At 28.3% G+C, this 18,331-nt stretch overlaps 1 protein-coding gene across 1 annotated transcript in view; it reads right to left on the bottom strand.

Annotated features, from left to right (window-relative positions):
* Positions 1-8,579, bottom strand: part of LOC123268479 (rho guanine nucleotide exchange factor 17) — a 42,314-nt gene extending 33,735 nt beyond the window's left edge. The window contains exon 1 of the mRNA XM_044733570.1: positions 8,492-8,579. The gene's annotated coding sequence lies outside the window, so the exon portion shown is untranslated. The remainder of the gene's footprint in view (positions 1-8,491) is intronic.
* Between the last annotated feature and the right edge of the window lie 9,752 nt (positions 8,580-18,331).

The following is an 18,331-nucleotide window of genomic DNA, read 5'->3' on the forward strand; positions in this document are numbered from 1 at the left end:
AACTAAACGAGATTTATATCGAATTTATACCGATTGGTTAGTTCTTGAACACGGATTTAATATTTATTGGTGCTGGTATAAGTAAGGGGAAATTCAAAGAACCGAAAAATGCAATAAACCCGATTTCAAAAAAAATATGACTTATGGGGTTTCTCAAATAAACGATTTAAATACTTTTCATACTTTTTACTTCATGTTCAGTTTTACTTACTTGATGTACATTTTTTATTATTATTGGATTCAGGTGCAAATTTATCCTTACATTGACATTTAGAATCTTTACAAATCGAATTATCAACTTCGCAATCTGTATCTTTTTTACAAAATTCGCCTAAAAGCGGCTGACACGTTGCATGATTTCTTTCGGCATAATTATCTTTACAAATACATTTATAATTGTCAGAACATTTTGCATTTTCTACGTCAATACAGTCAAAATCTTTTGTACAACTTCTTCTCAAGGGTACTAAAAAAATAAAAAAATATTAAATCGGATAATTGAGAAAGTAATAAAAAATTAAAAGACGTAAATTTACTTGGTACACATTCCCGATTTGTCTTTGAAACAAATAATGGTTTACATTGGCATTTATTGTCAATACAAGCAGAATTAGAAGCTATGCAAGTTTTATTATTTTCACAAAATGCACCTAAAAATGATGCGCAGGTATAACTATTTATTTGAATATAATTCGGTACGCATTTGCATCTCCCTTTCGCGCATATTGTGTAGTCAACCGCAAAACAATCTGAATTATATTCACAACTGGTATTTAGATTTAATGATTTCGTACCTTTAAATATATTCATCATTGAACCCCATCCTATACTTTTGCATTGATTATCAACGTCACAACATGGACGATAATACAAGGGATTACACTATAAAATAAAAATTTTATTAAAATTTTATTTATTAGAATTAAAATTATTAAAAATTTTTTTTTTTTTTTTAATTTGTTTAAAGTCGCATAAACAACTAAGGTCATGAGCGACTACGGTAGGGGGTAAACTTTTGAGATTGGAACTCGTTTTATTTTTTGGGCTGAGCAGAATAATACACTTAAATATTGAAAATATTCATTGGTGTACGCCGGACTCGAACCCGGTCCAATGCTTTGGTAAGCAAGGGCCCGATCCGATAGGGCTACTGCGCGCCTTTTAAATTATTAAAAATTTCATTTAAATTAAAAAATTACATTATGTGACTGTTGTGACTTGTAAACTATAAATGAATAAAATTTTGCTTTATCAAATAATGACTTTTGTTAAATTACACTGTACTTTGTTAATTATTGACGTTTTTAAAGATATAAGCTCATCTTGATGTTACATTCATCAAGAGCTTTCATTTGAGTACACTGATAGAAAATTTATCTTGACTCAAGAGATATTTTCTTGATCTAAGAATTTATTTTGGAAGACAAATGATTATTTTGCTTTAAGAATTTCTTGTCTTGATTTAGATTTTCTTGACTTAAGAGCTATATTATCTTCAATCGATACATTTAAGTTTTTCAATCAAAATAACATTATCGTTTAAAAAACTTAAAATAATTCATCAAAGTATATTTCAAAAACTAAATAGTCTGTAATTGTTATATAAAAAAAAAGTTATTTCTTGGAAATAAGTAAATTAATGACTCAAAAAAAGCCATTCTTAACACAAATCGGTAACATCTTGAATCAATGTTATCGCCTATCTTGAACCAAGAGACAAAAATTCTTGAAAGAAATATATGTATATCTAGTTTCAAGAGTTCAAGTTTTGAAGAAAAAAAATTTCTTTAATCAAGATTGTTTTTCTACCAGTGTACCCACATGCATTTTGATATATTTTTCATATATGGGTGATTCTCTGTAAGGACGTCTTAAATCTACAAAATTGTCCGACCAAATTATTTTTGATTTTATTAGAAAAAAAATTAACAAAGGCTACAAAACTATCCGCTTAGTCATAATAAATAAACAGCCAAATTAATTTTTGTTTTTTCGATATTTGTGTGTCTTTTGCCAAATAACATGACAGGGGACTGTTTGCCAGGGGATTGTTTTTTTTTTTTTTTTTTTATCAAATTGAGAAAAATCAAGCAAACTATTTCAATGCATTCAACTTTTCAAGTTCTCAATGAATATTTACATTAATTAGAATAATATTAAGACTTATGGATCGAATTTTATAAATAAATTATAAATAAAAATAGTTGCCAGGGGACTGAGTTTTGAAGTGGCCCAGACACATATTTCCAGTACAAACGGTGCTTTGACACTAAATAAAATGCCGATAAAGCGCTAACAGCCCTATAGTTATTAACTTAAGGCTATTTAGATCCTTATAAATCTTACAAAAGCTAAAATAACACGCTGGATTTTTTTTTTTGGCTTTGAACTTCTGGCAGGGGACTGTTCTTAAAATACCTGGGACAAACTTTGGTTTAATGAATTTAATGAAACAAATTAATTTTCAGTACTTTTTATTGAAGAAGATTGTTAGTTGACTAATTAAATTTATAAACATTATGGACCAAATTATATATTATGGACGAATAACTTAAAATTTAATCTTAAAGTTTTAATTTTGGGAATGGGACAGCCCAGGGGACTATTATTTCGGTGGTTTACGAATTTATAGCAAAAAAACCAAAATTTATTTCATGCGCAGATTTATTTGAAATAAATTAAAAATATGTATTTAATGTTAACAAATTTCTTTCATTCAAATATATATTACTTTGAATCAAATACTACTTCGTTTTGGTTTATTTAACTGAATCGACTTATTTATTTCATTCAAATAAAGATTTGTTAACTATTAACAAATCTAACTTTAAGTAAATTGTTATTTCTCGACGTGATTTGTAAAAAGTAAATAATGAGAATTAACTCATTTTACAAATGTGTGTTGTTTAATTTTTATAGAAATAAATAAAATAAAAAAATATATATATATGCTTAGACAAATATATGTATTGGAATAGTTAACTATAATAGACATTAATAATTATGATGCTGAAGTTAGCAGACATCTGTCAATTTTTTAAATTTTTATTACAGATCAACGATAAAAATCATATTTAAAAAAAAAATTTGCACTTGCAATTTTTTTTTAATTTGTAGACGTGGAATTTTTTAATTAAAATTTTATTATTATAAAAGTACTAAAAATTGAAAGATGTCTGTTAATTTATGAAAATTAAGTTAGCCGACATCTAAAAATTTTTAGAATTTTTTTTATTGAAAAAATTGTTACAAAAGAAATTTTTTATTAAAAAACTTCATTCGTAAAAAACTTGAAAAATTATAAATGCAATTTTTAAAAAATATTTTCTAGTTCAAATTTAATAAATAAATTAAAAAATTGAAAATTAAAAACGTCGACTAACTTTAGTATTATTGTTAGTTACAGTATAATTAATAATTCCAAAAGAAGTGCCCATTTAACCCCAAACGTTCGATATGTCTACTTTTACTACTTTCCTAACTTAAAACTAAAAATAATTGCTTTGAGTATTTATATTCAAACATACCATTTATTTATAGTTAACAAATCTGATTTGGTTGAAATATATCATTGTTAGCACCTAAGAAATATTTGATAACTATAAACAAATCTGGATTTCATTCAAATATACTGTAACTTTGTCTCAAATAAATCAATTTATTTGTATCAAATAAATATTTTTTGCCCTCCGGGCGGAAAGTGACAACTTTCGTCCCGCTGCGCTAAACTAAGTTGCTGCTTTCCGCCTTCGTCGGACAAAAAAATAGTATACACTCCACGGGAAGTAAATAAAAAAGCCTCAGATCACATGTTTGTTGACCTCGGCTTCGCCTCGGCCAACAATTACATGTGATCTGAGACATTTCTTACTTTACTTCCCTAGGTGTGTAATATACTATCTTGTGATATTTAAATAAGAGATTTTTCATATAACCTGCATTGAAAATGCGAGTTTCAATGCCTGTTGAGCCAACCGAAACTAGACAATTTCAGACGAATGCGACTGTGCCGGGCAGGAATCAATTATTTCTTCCCGGCGGACAGAAAATGACGATTTTCTGCCCGCGCGATGAAGTTGCAGCTTTATTTTCAATCCTATCAACTGTTTGTTTATTTTATACCTTTATAATTGTCATTCTAACCGTTAACTGTACTGACATATTATAATTCTGTTACTAAGCATAAATAAGAATGACAAAAGAAAACTATTCAATTTACGAATAATGTTTGATAAAAAATAAACCATTACTTTCTATTTTATTATAAGTTTTATAATAAAATGATATTTTCGCTATTCGTCTGAAACTATCTAGTTCTGGTTGGCTCCAGACATTGAAACTAAGATTTTTAATGCAACCTATATGAAAAATATAATGTGTGACGCGGGATGAAACACGATTTCAGACCGAGTGATGCCAGCCCTCGCTTCGCTCGGGCAGGCAACTTCACTCTGGTCTGAAATCGTTTTGTTTCATCCCTAGTCACACAATATACTATATTTATAGTTAACAAGCCTCATTTCATTTAAATGAACTGTTTTCTCAGTGTATATAATGAAAATGGTCTTTGTTTGAGGTTCAATCACGCTTAAATCACTGATCGTATCGACATGAAACTACGACCATTCGATGCAAAATTTTTCCTAGATGGTTTATGACTATTTTTTGAATTCAGACGTTCCTTCATTTTTTTTATTGCTGTTTTACTTTTATGAACATTTTTCCCGCTAATAAAAAAAAAAGACAAGCATTTTCTCTTGATTCTTTTGTTTTCATGGATTTCAACTGGGTATATTAGACGGATTATGTTTTCTTACATTCAGCTAAGAATCTACTCACACATTCCCACGCACCCACTCGCTCACTCCCACCCACTCGAAGGATCATCGAAGGATTCCCAACTATATAGTCACTCATCATAAAATCTCGGGAACCATAGGACTTAGAAACGTGAAACTTAGTAGAAATATTACTTTTGCTATGTAGAGGTATGCTAAGAACGTATTTAAAGAAATTCCTCCCCCAACGGTGATTGCGAGGGCGTTAAAAATAAAAAATTCCCGTTTTTAATCTATAGCTCTTATAGACTCCAAATGTAGTAGGAATCTTCTGTAAGAGATGTAGAAATAGTCTATGAACGAATTTTACGGTAGCTTACCCCGCGGGGGGTTGCGGGGGTGGGTATTAACAATGAAAATTTTTAATTTTGAAGCCATAACTCCTACAGACTCCAAATTTAGCTAGAGTCTTCTATATGTGATGCAGAAATGACCTAAGAGCGGATTTTGCAATAACCCCCACCAATAAAGATTACGGGGGTGGGTGTTAGAATGTTAAATTTCCATTTCCAAACTGTAACCTTTACAGACTCAAAATTCGGTAGGAATCTTTTATTTATAATGTAGAAATCATCTCGAATAGGATCTTACGAAATTCCTCCCTTACATAGTAGTGCGGGGGTGGTAATTATCAAAAAAATTCATATTGTTCAAATACAGTTTCCACAGATATAAAATTTGAAAGAATCTCAAGAGAAACAGGAAATTACAAAGATGACCTACAAGATCAACCGTTTTAAATATTCTTCTTTCTTAATAAATAGATATCAGCTAAAAACGAATTTTGCGATAATTGATTTCATATGTAGGTTATGTCAGAGTGGTGAATAGTATGTAAAAAAATGTTTTTGTTTATATACTAGAACTTCTTGAGACATGAAACTTAGGACATACCTATTAAACTTCCATAAATTCAGTAAAAATTTCTTTACAACAATCGTCTCTTTAGCAGCGGAGAAAAAGTCATTGTAATGTTTTCAAAATTTAACATTACATGTAGTTATTCAGCCAACGCACTAAGAATTTTACATTTATTTTACTTTTGCATATCACATAACCGATGAATTCTTTTATGTTACTTACTAATTTTTTATCTTACTTCAACTAAAACTCAATGCTTATTTCAAATTTTTTTCTTCGTGACAATTATTATCCATTTGTGTAAGAAAGCCACGGAAATGTTATAATGATTGTGCATTGAAAGTTACAATTAATATTAGCTAGAAAAATCACATGGAAAAAAGGTACAGGCTAATTCGATGGAATTTAGAATCTGTACAAGTCAAAATAATATCGATGCTCATAATTCTATCCGTGGGGCATATTTATGTTCATAAAAAAATAAAAAAAATAAAATTTAATTTATTTCCTGTTACAATTTGCCCAGCGAAGCGGACGGGAACGGCTAGTGTAATATATATAAATATTTGAAAAATTGATGTAGGTACTCAAATGAATATGAGTGTAATGTCGGGGTGAGCTTATATCTTTAAAAATGTCAATAGTTCACAAGATTCAAGGTAATTTCTTAATTATGTATCTAGAGATAGAGCATTTTCGAATGCAGCTTAAATACTTATCATAATAAATTGACTATCGGTGAGAATGATATGAAACCTTGAAAAGGCACAAATTTAAATCAAGACATTTGCAATGACACTAAATTACACCAAAAAAACCAATTTTCTCATATGACTATCCTGGACAAAAAATTTTTCTTATTCTCTTAATAATATAGATCTGAACAAAAACAGTTTCACTGTAAAAAAATCGTGCCAAATCCACGTTCATAAGACTATTAGGAAAAAAGAAATTTTTTTTTTCTTTACAAAAAGATATAAAATAAAAAAATTAAAAAATCCAAGTAACCGATATGATTGTATATGATTTTCGAAAATTAAAAAAAATTTTGTTGTAAATTTAAAAATTAAAAAAAAAATTTTAGAACGTATTTAGTGTGCGTGGTTGCAAAATATTTTACTTTTAATGAAATTCGTAAAATCTATTTACTAGGATTTTAATAAAATTGAAATACACAATGACGCACACCAAGTACGTTCAAAATTTTTTTTTTAATTTTTAAATTTACAACAAAATTTTTTTTAATTTTCGAAAATCATATACAATCATATCGGTTACTTGGATTTTTTAATTTTTTTATTTTATATCTTTTTGTAAAGAAAAAAAAAATTTCTTTTTTCTTAATAGTCTTATGAACGTGGATTTGGCACGATTTTTTTACAGTGAAACTGTTTTTGTTCAGATTTTAGTATTTTTTGTAATTATAATAAAAATTTACAATTGGTACCAACTTAAATCTCGCGTTGGCTGCATTTTTTATAGCAAACTATCCCCTTGAAGCTACAGTTTATGTAAAAATAATTCCAGCGCACCCTGGCGGGTATAGATGCAAGCTGTGAGATGTATTTTTTTAACTGTAGTTTCCCATCTATTGGAGGATTACCATGCATTCTCAAATTATTTAGTCTGTGGCATGTCACTTTTTACATCGAAAAAAGTCAGGATCGAAATTTTTGAGCTTGCTATAGTTTACGTTGATAAAATTTAATAATTTCAAGTAGATTAATTGTCATAATTGAATATAATGAACTAATATCAGTAAAATAAAGTATGAATTACTGTTATAATATAAAATTTAGGAACAAAAAGTACCGTAGAATTAAATAAAATTTTGCAACCTCGAAATACCGTTCTGCTTACGGTAAACACACTCGGTAGTCTGGCGCTCCGTTTACAACGGATTTGAACGGAACTTGGCGCCAGATTCTACCGAATCTGTGGATTAAAATTATTTAAAATTTTATTAAATTTAAATTATTAAAAATTTTATTAAAGGTTGGCAATAGCCTAATCGGCTCGGTACCTGCATTTCGAAAGAGTGGGACCAGGGTTCGATTCCGGCGCGCACCAATATTTTTCAATGATTATAAACTAAGAATATATGCGTTTCATTGCCAGCCTCTGTACCGGTCGGGTTTTCTGTGGTTTTCCCATATAGTTATGGAGGTAAAATGTCATTATAGAAGTACCTCCATACTATTTAAGACCGTAATGCAAATGCAGGTACTGATTATAACGCGTAAGTCGGCCACAGTCGCAGCACATGTGTGTCGGGCATGAAAAAATCCCGTCATGCAGGGGGGTGGGGACGAAAAAAGTGGTTGAGAGTTATAATGACGGGGTTGAGAGATTATATTGCGGAGAAAAAAGTGGAGAGACAATAATTCCCCACCCTCCCTTGTAAAACACTCTACAGTGATACAAGTAAAACCATCCTCAATTATAACCTCAATTATTAAAAATTTTATTAAAATTAAAAAATTACAGAGTAGTAAATTTTTTTTGACTAAAAAAATTAAAAAATTACAAAATAGCAAATCATTTGTAGCTAAGATAAATTTTTTATACTTACTTGCTTCCCAAAATTGGCACATTCCTGAATCGAATTAATTATATTTGCATCTGTTACGACGAATAAAAAAAGTAAAATGGCAAAAATCATTTTATTATTTAAATTTGAAAACAATGATAATTTTTAAAAATTGAATTTAAATTATAAAAAAAATAGTTAAGTTTTTAATTCAAAAACAAATTTTTTTTTTTTTTAAATTACTAGTCAATGTACGACTTACGTATAACTTGAGGTGTTACTTATTGGAGAATATAGTGTATGACTTCAAACATCGATAGCGACTTTGAAAAACATCATAGCCGGCGGCTAGCGGATGTCATTAAGGTAGTTGTAGCGTGATAGGCATTTCAACAGAAAATTATGAAATTTTTTTTATTGAAAGATAAATATATTAATAATTCACTACCAAAATTTCAGATCAATTGACCGCACCAATTCAATTTGAATTGTTAAGTGACTAATTAAAATTTAGCACTTTAGCACCATCTACATTATTTATTTTTTATTAATCATTTATTGATTTATTTATGTTGTCATGACATTTAATTCTGTTCATTTATTTTATTATTTATTCGTCATAGAGACATAGTTATCAGTTCAGTTGTTATTAAGAAAAGTTAAGAAGACGACACATTTTGTAATTCTTACTTTAAAATAAATAATATTAAAACGAAAACGAAGTTTAATATTTATCATGAATTCAATTATTTTCGGTAAAACGCAATTTTATAGAAATTACACGGTAATCCGGACTAACGCCATACATCTGAGCTCTCTCTCACGTTTTTGGGTATTGATGGCTCGTGGTTTTGATCGTGCCTCCTTGGCTGTGATCGTTTCTCTCTCACACACATACAATTTAACAGCACTCTCCAGAAGAGTCATCAGTATTCGCCTACATTTGGCAATACGCATTAAACTATTCTCACCAAGAGATAGTTTATTATTCTTATAGCTCAGGTCATATCCTGACTAAATAACAATAGCTCAGGTCCTATTCTGACGAAATAACAATAGCTCAGGTCCTATCCTGACTAAACAACAATTACACATTCACACACATTTATTTCTTGTAATTATCATCGAGGAGGTTTTTTATCTGACCATCAGATTTTTCCTCCTCTGGGACAATAAATTTCTTCCTGTTGTCCCAAACATCGAGTGTAATTTATTTAAAATTCCTATCCATCTACACTAATAATTAAAAACAAAATTTAAAAAACTGAAGCACGAAATCTCGGCGCTTTGACGAGGTTTCGACAAAACATCGTTGAAAATCATCAAAAATAATTGTAAAAAAATCGATTAAATAGATAATTCGATAAAGGTCAAATTTATCATTAAAATTCTTTAAAAAACGATCAAGAAATATCAATTAAATAATTCAATAAAAGTAGAATTTATAAAAAAAGAGATTCAAAAACAGATAATTCAATAATTCTAAAATCACTGAAATTAAAACTATTTATTTAAATGAAAAAATCTCTCAGACATTATTAATTTTATATCAACAGACAAAGAATTCAAAAATTCAAAATTATTTTGTTTTTAAAAAAAACAATCTATTTTATCATTAAATGTCAATCATAGCTTCTTTATTATTAACAGCAGGTTAGGTAGAAAATTTATCTTGTGTCCATTCAGGCGCAACTAATTCAATTACTGCGCAATATTATTTCAGTAAATATTATACAACTTTGTTTAAAACATGAACTTTCAAATAAATTAACTGAAACCCGTGGTAAGATTTATTGAAACAATTAGTCATTCATTTTTTCATTCAACTTTAAAAAAAGTATAATAATATTTGCATAGAAATAATATTTGCTCAAGATTCGCGCGTGAAATTCTTTAAAAAAAGAAGAGACGAAATGTAAATACACTTTATATTGAATGTGTTGCATAATGAAATATCTGGAAGTTAATTAATGTTTAATTGCCACCGCGTTTATCTTTCGTATTAATAAATTAACAAGCAGACAAAAATGAGCTCAATTGGTTAAATGATATCCGTAACATACCATAACATAACATAACTACACGGACATATATAATATATTATATTAACCACAATAATTCTGCGGCGCGGCATTTAAATTTTATCATGTTACTTGATCTCGTTAAATTAACGTCATTGTCGACGTTAAGTAATCGTTTTTTCGGTCTACATTCATTCAAAATCAAGTGATACAATATTAAAGGGTGCTTAAGTACTTAATCATAAAAATAAATTAAAAGGAGTAAAAATAACGTTGAGCCGATATACGAGCGAGAACTTAAACGATCGATTTGTCTTAATGAATGACGCAACAGCCCGACAGGGTCTTAAGAATTTATTTTTCGTTGAATAAATCTTCGGCGGTGTATTTCGTGAACCAGACGGCACTAATTCGATTCCCAAACGAATGGAATGGAACCAGCGACGCAGTACACGCATAAGCAGTAAAGTAACAGCAGCAACCGATCTCATTCGAAAAAAGTTTAAATAAACCTGTGTCCTGTGTCTATTGGTATTGGTTACAGGGACCCGAAACTCTCGAGATAATATTAATCCTGTGAAATATTCCGCTGCACCTGAACAAGAGGCACGTGGTACCTGTGCCGGAGAATTAGCATAAGCCTTTATAGGTATTTATTGATGAAATCTAAGTGCCAGGACCTCTACTCGGTTTTGCCTCTATATTATAAGACCAGACAGTCCCAGAATAGTATTTCTCGCGAAATTTATCCCTCTATAATTATTTTATTGTTGAACCCTCATAAATATAAGCTATCTACAATTATGCGTCTATTATACTCTAGAAATGGATTTATCGACAAAAATAATCTATCGACGATTCAAACTTTAGGTCCTCGTATTATTTCGCATAATAAAATAATTTAAGAGTGTCGCAATCAGCTTAAAAAATAATTCCAAAGAAATATTTAACTTGATTATTTATTTATTTATCTGGTAAGGAATTCTATCGAGGTGTAAAAACACTTTTGTATAGAACCAGTACAAAAAATAACAGTTTTATACTACATACGCTTTTTTTTTTTAATTTATGTCGATAATGCAATGCAAAGAGAAAATAAGTACAAAAATTAATAAAATTTTAGAGAAAAAAATATAAAATTATAAATAATTATTAGAAAAAGAAAGATACAATTAATTTTGCAATACATTTTTTAAGCATATTAGCCATTAAGGTAAGGTTTATTATCCAGTAACTTAACTTTTTTTTAACAATTTTTTATTACTGTGTAATTTTTATAATATAATTTATACACTGATATAAACATTGACTCGACTCAAGAGCCGAACTCTTGAACCAAGAATTCCATTTTGAAGAAAATGATTTTCTTGAGTCAAGAGAATAAATTCTTGACTCAAGAAAATTTTCTTAGACCAAGAATAATAATGATGATAAATGATAAGCGATAAATTAAAAACTTTTGGGGAAGATCTGAATGATTTATGGCGGCGTAAAAGATCCAGGACTGAAGATCCGTTTCACTGCCACAACTATAAAGTTACTACGACAGTTGAAGTCTCTCTGTCATCGTGTTTATGTTGTATTCTTACGCGCATAACATTAGGGCGTCACTCCTATATATAGTATTAGTGAGAACAGTATATATATTTGTTGTAGCAAACTGATGATTTTTTTGTCTATTTTTTTGAAACCCGTACTTGTGGTAACATCTGGCTGCGTCTTAACCGTTGACATCGAGGTCGCCGCGCAATGCGTGGGACAACGAATATGCGGGTATTACAGTAGACTTTATAATTTATAATACAATATGTGTGTTATTTATTATCATTTTGTATTGTGTTTTTAAACCCGCGGATGCTTTCAATCATTATTTTGTTTATGATACATTAATTATAATTTTAAATAATGTTAAGAATCAATAGTCTTACTTAATTAATTCTGTCTGGTATGAATAATTAGGAGGCAAAATTTTATACTACACTGATAGAAGGATTTCTTAGCATTTAAGAAGATTTCTTTGTATTTAAGAAATCATTTCTTAAACATCATTTCTTAACATTTAAAAAATATTTCTTAGTATTTAAGAAATATTTCTTTGTATTTAAGAAATATTTCTTTGTATTTAAGAAATATTTTTTAAATACTAAGAAATGATGTTTAAGAAATGATTTCTTAAATACAAAGAAATCTTTTTAAATACTAAGAAATCCTTCTATCAGTGTATTTAATGTAGAAACTTATACACTGAAAAAAATTAACTTGATTCGAGAGAAAAATTGTTGAACCAAGAAAATAATTTTGAAGAGGGTAATTGTCTTGAATCAAGACGAAAAATTCTTAAATCAAGTAAAATTTCGTTAAATCAAGAAAAATTTGTTAGTTCAAGAATTTTTCCACTCAAATCAAGAAGATTAAGCTTTAAAATTAAATAATTAATTCAAGAACATTTTTTTTCTGTGTATAAAGTATGATTTATAAAAAGAAAAAAATTTTAATTTCGGAGTATGAATGATACATTATTAAATTCGTACATTGGTAAAAACATTAACTTGACTCAAGAGAAAAAATTTAAACCAAAAATACTATTTCGAAGAAAATAATTATCTTGAGTCAAAAAAACATTTTTAAGTTAAGAAATTATTTTTTGGCTTAAGAATTTTTTTTCTCCTGACTCAAGATAATTATTTTCTTCAAAATAGTACTCTTGATTTAAAATTTTTCCTCTTGAGTAAAGTTAACTTTTTTTTATCAGTGCAGGAAGCAGGATGTAGTGGATTTAAATCATCCAGGATTTACATTAGATTCACGTTGAACGTTTCGACTTCTTAGGTAACTACAATAAATATGTAAAAAAAACTTTTGTAATTAACAAACACATTTGTATTTGAAATTTTATTGCAAATATCGGATGGACATTAAAATTAATGTTTGAGAATTTTAAAGCCGATATATTATTGAATTTTTAAATACATATATTTGCATTTTTATGTCCATCTAAATAGAAATAAAAAGATATATTTTTGAAACTTTTGATACACGGAAAAAAAAAAAGAGAAAAATTACATTATATAATGTAACGTGACACTTCATATAAAAAACAGGACAAATTACAGTTTTAGATTGTACACAGAAAAAAAAAATGTTTTTGAATCAAGTATATATTTTTGAAGAGCTCAATATTCTTGATTTGAGTATAAACATTCTTGATTTCAGAAAATTTTTTTTGATATAAGGAAATTTTACTTAATTCAAGAATTTTTTGTCTTGAATCAAGTTAATTTTTTTTTCTGTGTAACTATTACAAATTTTGTAAGAATGAGGTTGTAAAATGTAAATATTACATTGAAAGCTCTGAAAATTAACATTTAAAGTTTGAATTTATAAAAATATTATTTCGAACTGCAATTTTTTTAGTTTTTTATATAAAGCGACGCTTATTACTATTTATAATGTAGTTTTACTATTTTTCTTTTTTTCGGGTATTTACACTTGAAAATTATAAAATGCGCATGATTTTGATATATAAGTTTTTGGATTTTCAAAGCAGTTTATAAAAATTAAATACCTTTTTTGAATTTTCAATAATTACTTCAAAAATTCAAATACTTGCATTAAATTTCATTTTTTTTTTAAATCAAAATTCAGTTCTGTAATTTTAATTATTTTTTTTTAACATTGTATTTAATAAGAAATTTTCAAATTTTTGGTCAAGCTGTTAATAAAAATCTTCGAAAATTATGTTTTTCCCAATTTTTCCTCAATATGTTAATAATCCATTAAAAAATATCCAATACAAAAAATCTTCAAAAATTTTTTTACCAAAAATTTTTCAAAATTTTCAATTAAAGATACTGTAGAAGAGTAACGATCAAGCTCACAAGAATGACATAACGCATAAGTAAGATTCTCATGAAAGACACCATTTGTAGGCTCCCCATTGAGACGTGTGCATCCTGGTAGTTTAAATTGGGACTGCAGCGTTCGAATTCTTTAAAGGAAAAGGAACTCGTTATTTTGAACAAGATCCGTCTACATTGGACTAGTCTTAACTGAACTGACTAGGCTACTTAGTCTTCTGTCTTGAGCTCACGTCCTGCATTTAAAGACGTTAAGACGCCTCCAGTCCTCGAATCCGCAATCCCGAGACCGGAGTTTCTTTCATTTGTACTTTAGCAACTGTTGTGTCTTGCAAGAGCTGAAGAGCGAGCATGTAATGCCGAATAGAACTCTCAAAGACGATGAAAAAAAACACAAACAAAATAAAGGACAGCGGAGACGAAAACCAACCCGGAGAAAGAAAGAAGAGAAGAACCAAGAGGAGACACTGTTGTGTGTTGTGTGTTGTGTGGTTTGTCAATGTAGCTAAACCGAATGGCTCTTATTCTTTGTCGGAGTTGGCGGCGTACTCGCGCGGGTTCCTTCAACTTATATCCTCGGGGATTTTTCATGATGCAAGTGTACGAGGATGTCATTGTCGATCGGTCCACGTTCTCAACTCGGACGCTAGGCTTGCATATTAAGCAATCCCCTCGGATGCTACAGAATGAAAAAGTTTCATGAAATTACAAAAATAAAAAACGAGTTTAGTTATATCAACTCATCGGTATCTCTTTTCATTAAAACTTCGATTGGAGCTCTCCCTCCTGTCTTCTTGAAACAAAAAATTTATCTGCCTTTAAATAATTACAATAACGGTCTGCAAACGAGTTTCATTGAGAGTTTTTACCCCTTAGTAGCAAAAAGTTTTAAATTAATAATAAAACATTTAAAGTTTAATGTTTAATGTTTCCGTAATTTTTTATTAAATTAATTTCACAATAACTAAACCCGGTACGGGCTGAACAGTTAGTTCACGTAAAACCGTTTATGGCTGGTGTTCCTTGTAAAATAGCAAAAAAAGGACAATAGAGAAAGAGGCGCTCGGATGTACATACAATAGTTAAACAGCGTCGTCTCGTAGTACCGTGACGAATCGTGTAAATTGTTAGAGGAGAAATTGGTCCGTGATATCGCAAACGTCTTCAGGTGCAGTTAAATATCTACATGTATATGTATAATCCCTATGGTATCTTATAGCACGGAGAATATTGTGGTATACATAGTAGAGCTTCCCACGTATTATCCACCTAAAACTCTCAAGCTAATTTCTCTCTGTTCTCTTAATGTCCGCGTCTCGACATTTAAACCTCTCGAGTAGACTAAACTTAAGTTAACTATTAACACACTCTACTGTGTATAGAATTAAACATAACCAACTTTGGTGTCCTCTTTTATTTCACGCTAATAAATGTAGTGTAGTGTAGTGGAAAAAAACTTGACAATGGGTTAAGTCCCCTTTATATGCATTCGCAGTCTTAGTCGCGTGTATTGTAAATGTCGTGAAAGCAAGCCCCACTAGTTTGTCGCTATTATTTATTTATTTATTTATATAACACGACACCGACAATTTTTAATTATGCTAATTAAAAGTAGCCATTGTAATTGACCAAAAAAAATTTGAATTAAGCTAAATAATTACTCGAGTTTAATTAATGGCTAATGTTTTGGTACCAGACATGATACATGTTACATGTGTGTCATATTATATATGTATGTATTATTTATACACTGATAGAAAAATTTATTTATTTGAAAACAATTTGATTATTTATTGAATATTACTACTCGGAGAAAATTTTATAGTAGAGTTTATTATCTAGTTATGTTAAAATTTATTAACTGAATTCGATAGTAGTAAATATTATTTAAATAGTTAAATAAACCATCTGAATTGTAGTATTTACCATCCTGATGGTAACTACTACTATTATGATGGTAATCAGTAATAATAACTATTATTAGTTTAATTAGTTACTACTATTATTAAAATCGTAATTCCTAATATAACCTGATGGTTGCAACTACCATCAGTAATAATAATAACTAGTAAAAAAATTTTGAAGGGAATTTAAAATATTTTAATATTTCAAAGAAAAAAATGTACATTAGATAAAATATGGATGTAAATAAAGGATTTAATTAAGTAAATTTATATTATTTTTTCTTTCAGAATTTTTACAATCTGAGATGGTTACAGTTACCATCTTTGATTGTAACAGTTATAATTTATAATAATTACAATTATTATTTTCAATAGTAATCGTTACCATTATTAATAGTAACTATTACAATTGTCAATGATACCACCTATTATTTTGTTATTAATTTATTTTATTACCAGTTTAGATAGTAGGAGCTACTATTTTTGTATAGTAGGTAGTATAATTAATTTTTCTCCGTGTAGATATTTTTTTTTATCGTTAATAAATATTCTTTTGGAAGAAAAATACATTCTTTAAATGTTAATAAATTTTTTAGAGTTAATATGTCTTGTTTACAGTGTGATACGAAGGTCATTCATTTATTAACAAAAAATGTCCTAATTTTTTTTTTAATAAAGATACAATACACTAGTAATTTTCATTGGGAAAAAAATCCATGATTTATTGTTTTTCTAAAACTCAATTGGTGACTTTTGACTTATTAAAATAGTACACTGATAGAAGGATTTATTTGTATTAATAGTTAACAAATCATTTATTAGAGACCACTTTTTAGTATTAAACAAATATTTCTTAGTGTTTAAAATGATTTGTTTGTATTTAATAAATCTGATATTCATTTATTAAATATTAATAAATATTTTTAACTATAAACAAATCCTTCTATCAGCGTAAGTATAAAATTTACATGAAAATTAGTATTTTCAAAATAAATTTACTTAAAATTTAAGTCTAAACAAACATAAAGACTTTACTATTAAACTGGTTACTTCTTACAAATGTAAAAGTTCGCTATAGAATTAGTAAGAAAATGAATTTTTTATTCGTGGAATTTTACTTTACAATTAGTGAAAAATCTATTAATTTAAAAGGTGCGATTTTTAATAATTAATAAATTTGATAACTACTAATTACTACACAGAAAAAAAATTTCTTGCACCAAGAAAATTTTAAGGAAGTCAAAAGTTATTTTGGAGCAAGAAGAAATTTTCTTGACTCAAAAAACTTTGACTTCATTCAAAAAATTTTCAGTCTTCTTTAATATTTTTTTGAGCCAAAAAAATTTACCCTACAGTCAAGAATTTTTTTTTTCAGTGTAATACTAAACTTTAAATAGTTTGAAAAAGTAACTATCAATTAGAAGTATTACATTAAATTCAGTTTCAGAGAGTACAACCATTGTTTAACGATCAATTTTATTTACCTATTTTTTTATAAGTAAACTAGCCGTTCCCGCCCGCCCGCTTCGCTGGGCGAATTATAAAAAGAAATCAATTAAATTTTATATTTCATTTTTATTTTTATTTATTTAAATTTTTATTATTATCCTTTTTTTTTTTTTTATTTTTGTATGAACATAAATATGCCCCGTGGATAGAATTTCAAGCATCGATACTGTTTTGACTTCCACAGATTCCAAATTCCATCGAATTAGCCAGTTCCTTTTGTCCATTTGATTTTTCTAGCAAATATTCATTGTAACATTCGATGTGCAATGACTATAATATTTCCGTGGCTTTCTTACAAAATTTAATAATCATTGATACGAAGAAAAAAAGTTGAAATGAGCATTAAAGTTTTAGTTAAAGTAATTGCAGGTCTCATAAGTGAAGTTGAAATCTGCTTAGCTTAAAGGGCGACAAATTTTCTGTTAACTAAAATTTTCTCCATGACATCAATTTTTCATAAAAAATCAATTTAACATGTTTTTTACGAATTCTATTCCAATAAGTAGCCAAATTTATTTTTCACATATATAGTTTTTGGAAAATGCATTCATTTTAATCTGTTACAATCCCACGATCCCGCAATAAGAACAATTTATAAGTCATGTAATCAGCAAAAATAGCATGTATGTAAAATTCTTAGTCCTTTGACTGAATTACTACATGTAATGTTAAGTTTTAGAAAACTTACAATGACTTTTTTCCCGCTGCTAAAGAGCCGTTTGTTATAAGGAAATTTTTAGTAAATGTTATTGAAACTCAATAAACATGACCTAAATTTGATCTTTCAAAAAGTCCTAGTTTATACACAATA

The sequence above is a fragment of the Cotesia glomerata genome, linkage group LG7, assembly GCF_020080835.1.
Source record: "Cotesia glomerata isolate CgM1 linkage group LG7, MPM_Cglom_v2.3, whole genome shotgun sequence".
Lineage (NCBI taxonomy): Eukaryota > Metazoa > Arthropoda > Insecta > Hymenoptera > Braconidae > Cotesia > Cotesia glomerata.